This window comes from Jatropha curcas, chromosome 3, assembly GCF_041381405.1.
Source record: "Jatropha curcas cultivar XTBG-Jc1 chromosome 3, XTBG_Jcur_1.0, whole genome shotgun sequence".
NCBI classification, from domain to species: domain Eukaryota; kingdom Viridiplantae; phylum Streptophyta; class Magnoliopsida; order Malpighiales; family Euphorbiaceae; genus Jatropha; species Jatropha curcas.
Window position 1 is genome coordinate 24,522,825 of NC_143153.1, and position 5,252 is coordinate 24,528,076.

At 29.3% G+C, this 5,252-nt stretch overlaps 1 long non-coding RNA gene across 1 annotated transcript; it reads right to left on the bottom strand.

Annotated features, from left to right (window-relative positions):
- Positions 1–2,310: 2,310 nt before the first annotated feature.
- LOC149497774 (uncharacterized) lies at positions 2,311–4,656 on the bottom strand. Its single transcript, XR_016319951.1, has 3 exons — positions 4,216–4,656; positions 3,484–3,549; positions 2,311–2,644 (listed from the first exon to the last, which is right to left on the bottom strand). It is a non-coding gene; the product is annotated as an uncharacterized LOC149497774 (long non-coding RNA).
- Positions 4,657–5,252: the final 596 nt, after the last annotated feature.

Below are 5,252 nucleotides of genomic sequence, written 5' to 3' on the forward strand. Positions count from 1 at the left end.
AATAATCAATAATATAGTAAAAAATAATAATAAACATAATTAGCATAAATTTTTACAGCATAATAATAATCATAATCAAATAATAATCATTTGATTAAATAAATAATTAGCACAGTAAAATTTCTCCACTAAATGATATGTCCATTTTAAGATTATAAATTTTTATTTGACTATATAAATAATTAAATATAATATTTTATTTTATAACGTTATTATCATATTTTTTTTTAAAAAAAAAGGTTTAATATCATAATTACAATTTATAAAATTTTTGGCTATATTTGTTAAATTAAACTTGAATATTGTAAATTCAAAATTATCTGTCTATTAAAAATTATATAAATATTAAAAAATATTTTAATAAAAAATGAAATATAAAATTTAAATTTAAAGATTAAAAAAATAATATTTATAAATTATTTATGCATAGCACAAACATGTGGTTAGTTTTAAATATTTTAGAAGGGGTGAATTTGTTTGCGTGTGTTTTCTCAATTCCATGTGACAACATTTGGTTTCCACAAAGTGCTGCAATAATATCTAATTTTTTACTACAAGCATTGTAACTGTCAATTTCACTTGGCATTTTCCATGTGGGCAAATGATGCATACACTTATTCTTATTGTAACAAAATTATTTTAAATCCGTGGTATATATAGCTAAATATGTATCACTTTTCTTTATTGGATACTGTCTTTTTTTTATGACGTGCATGCACATTGATTATACTCGTTATATACTTATTTTTTACACTCTTTTAATTTTTTTAATGTTATTTCTTATGTACTGAATTTATTTTTATATAATTAAAGTGGTCTCAAAATAAATTTCAACTAAATTTATAAACCTAATCCTTTAATCCCTAATTTATAAATGCAGATTCTTAAAATTCTAATCAGTGTCCAAAAAGAAAATCAAGCCGTTACTCAATCTCCAATCCCCGCCCTCAACCCAAATCAATATTAAAAAAGAAATAAGAAGATGCTCTGAATTAATAATGTAATCACTTTGACTATAATGACAATATTACTTATCTAGTACATTAGACATATACAAATTCTTAAAACTCCAAAAAGTGAACCAAAACAGAAATATATAATTCTCATCTTTTTCACTTTTTTAAACATTATTTTTTTTCAAGTCAAATAGATATAGAATATAAGAGACAAAAAAATTAAAAAATTAAAAAATTAAAAATCCTTTATCATCAAGAGACCATTTATTTATTTTAAGGGAGATATAAATCTCTTACTAAATTAAAATGATAATTATTAAAAATTAATTTAATAACGAAAAAATAAAAATTATTATAAAAAATAAAGCTCTTTCTAAAACTCAACTTATAATAAGAAACAAATAATCTTAACTCCTTCAACTGAAAAGGTCACAATTTAATCAAATTTAAAATTGATGGATAAAAAAAGGACTAAAGCCAATTCAATAAATGAAAATTACAAAGTAAATCATGTTAGGATTTAATATTGGTCAGTTAATGATTTTATTCAATTATTTTGTTTCTCTGTTATTCTAAGTTGTAAATTTAAAATAAATAAATAAGTTAATTAATTAATAAAAAAAATTAGATAAAAGAAATGTTCTATCCTCTCCAAATAAACCCTCAATATTTCCTTCAACCATACAAAAAAACATATATTTTTTTTTCTTTTTTTATCTCTCTCCTAAATAAATTTAAAAAAAGATAAAACTTCAAATTTTGAAATTCTTAATTATTTATGGACAACTCCAATTTTTTTTTTTAACAAAAAAATGTTGCTGAGACTGTAGTGGAAAATAAACTATATTGGATGTTGATTAATAAAGATGCATAAAAGAAACATTTTATCCTCTCCCAAATAAAATTTTATTTTTTATAAAATATATCCAACAAATTATATAAACATAAAAAAAAAAGTATATACTTTTTTCTGTTTCTATCTCTTTCCTCTATAAAATATTTTAAATTATAATCAAAATAAAATAAAAATATTTAAAAAATAAAATATATAAATTTTCAAATGTCTTATTATCATATATATTTATTAAAAAGATAAATTTTAAAAATATAAAACTTAAAATTTTGAAATTCTTAATTCTCTATATGTGTTTATTTAAATAATATTTTTTATAAATTATATTCAATCAATTAATAAAATATAATTTTTTAATTGATTATTGTCACGACCCATTTCCGTGGGCCGGACCGGCACTAGGGCCCAGGTAAGCTTAAGGCCCCCGAGGCCCGTAGTAAGCCTAAATTATTCAATCTGTCTACATGATTCTCCTAATTTCAACAAAACAGTAAGCCCATATGACTTAAGATATAAGTTTTATAAAATTTTCAAACATCTGGCCCAATATCAAATAATACATAAAATTTAACCAGGGCCTATTCACAATAACTCATAATTACAATAAGGGCTTACTAGTTTACCTACAGTTAATTGCACAATAATTAATTTATAGCGTAGTGCTAACAATAAGGCCCAATTTAAATACACAGCCCTATAACTGCGGAGTCCAAAAAAAATCTGATAAAAGAATAATTTATACATTCAAAATTAAATATCAAGAATATAAAGTTTACATTTATAACTCTGCGGAGAAGATTGCAGAGCTTCAGTCGGATCAACTGCTTCCTAGTACCTGGGAGGTTTGGAGAGAAGGGGGTGAGTTTTGCAACTCAGTGAATAATAATAAATAATACACACCACATACAGTCAAGCAAAATGCACCCTACTATACTGAATGAACACACAACAGTCAACCATATGACATTACATCAGCACCCACAAACAATATCACCTTCAAATAATCACATCACGTGGAAATTAGTCAGTGGAGTCACCGAACCCCGATGAGCCGTCCTCCCACATGGCTCATCCTCTCACATGTGCACCAGGGAGCCGATCCCCCATACTGGCCGACCGGTCTAATCCTCACTTGACCAGCCCTCTCATTGTTTTTCCATTCTCTCTTTTCTTTTTCATACCAACAGGAGGTAACCCGGTCGTCTCCATCAAATCTAGATCATCAGGCGCTCACAACAGGAGGCCACCCTGCGGGCTGCGATCAAATCTAGATTATCAGGTGCGCCCAATAAAGAAACCAACCTGTGGTTTTCCATATCACACAGATCATAGCAGTAGGTGCACACGGGGGCGCCGATCTCCCATTTACCCGGCCAAATTTCATATCGTATTCAGGATCCATATCACATATACCATTCTCACAAACCCATGGTGACCCACTTCATCCCAATTCCACACAAACAAATCACAGCATAGCCACAGCACAAATAATCAGACAATTCACCAATTTCATCCAAATGCACAATTATAAATAAGTATAATTATAGTGATCGTAACATAATATATATGATAAAATACTTATAATATATTGTAAATATATAAATAAAAATATAAGGTTTATAAATAAATGTTATGCAAATGCAGTGTTGATATGCATTATTTACTATTACTCACAGTGATGGAGAGCGAAGTTCTAGCTTTGACTCTGTCCTGGAGGAGCACTAGATGGACCCGGGCGATCTAAGAAATTTAAGAATGACACAAAACAAAAGTAACTATATCAGATAAAGCATTTCTTTACCACTCTTAGAATTTTATTTTAAACTCTTAATTTTTCTATGTAATCTAATCTCGATATTAATTTCTTTTCTATAATAAATTTTATTTCTCTACCGAACTCTATTTTATTTATTTCTTCTGAAATCTATTTTATTTTCTATTATTTTCTACTCTCTATAAATAATTAAATTTCTATAATGAATTTTATTTGCTACCGAAATTCATTTTATTTCTACCGAAATTTCGGCAACATCTCCCCTAAAAATTGGATTATCCACCTGTTAAAATATCAACAATTTATCTAATAACTCCAAACAACACAGCCCATCCATCGGGCAATCAATCAATCGATTCAATTTTCTCATCCTCCATCCGAAAATCAATATCAACATTACCTTTAATTCTCAATTCTTCATTTCCTTCCATTCATGATATTATCATCAAAATTCCTCAATAAATTAATCAAAGGATTTTAAGTGAATCAACATTTATATTATAAATCAATACTGAAAATTAAATTAACTTAATTTAACTACTCACAATTACTAAATTAAATTAACTAAATTAATTAACTACAATAATAAAATTAATTTAAGTAACTAAAATTAGTAGCATTAATTTTATTACCCCAAAATATAATCTTTTGTCGAATTTCGCTAGATCGGGGATTTTCACGCGTGCCGGATCGGAGAGCAGTGGCTGTTGGTGGTCGGAGGCACGCTGGAGCGGCGGCAGAGGCGCGATCTGTTGTGGCGGAGCAGCAGGGCACGGTGGTGGCGCGACAAGGCGGAGACTGTGCTGCTGCCGTGCGCTGCGCAATCTAGCAGAGGGCGGAGCTACTGGCAGTGGCGCGCGAAGGAGCAGTGAGGCGGTGCGACTAGCGGCGTGGAGTGGCGGCGAGGTGGCCCGCGAGGGCTGGGTGGCGCACGATAGATCTGCTGTCTCTCGCCAGTCACACGCAGACAGACGCAGGGAAGAAGAAAGAAAAGAAAAGAAAGAAAGAAAGAAAGAAAGAAGAAGAAGAAGGGAGGAGGAGGCGCAGTGGCTGTGTCGGTGGAGTGGAGTTGAGGCGCTGGTGAGGGTGACGAGTGGAGGTGCAGCGCTGGAGATAAAAAAAAATGGAATTTTCTAGATGGTTTGGGTCGAACCGGTTCGATTCGACCCAAATCTTTGGTTTTCGGCTTTTTCAGTCGGTTTTCGGTTCGGTTTCTCACAGTGTTCGCATTAAAATATTGAAATAAATTTTCAGGCTGTCGGTTTATTAAATTTAATTGGAAAATCTTTGAAAATAAAAAATTCGGGTTGTTTCAATTATAACTAAAGTTATTTTAGAATATTTCAAATTTCAATAAGGAATCCCATTATTCCCCTCTCATTTCCACTTTTATATGTAGTATAGCTAATAATATTATTTTTTAAAATCTAATTTTAATTATTATTTTTTTATTACTTTTCATAATTTTTTGATAGTAATTCATTTGATTTAATAATTGATTGTTTTGATAATTTTTATGTTTACACATATATGTTTTTCTTTTTACGTTATACGTTACTCATCATTCTCACTCGTATTTTAATTTTTGTATATATATATATAAACTGTAAGAAAATTAATGGATCTAGTACGTGAATTTATAACACCAACTATTAAATAGGCGAAATCA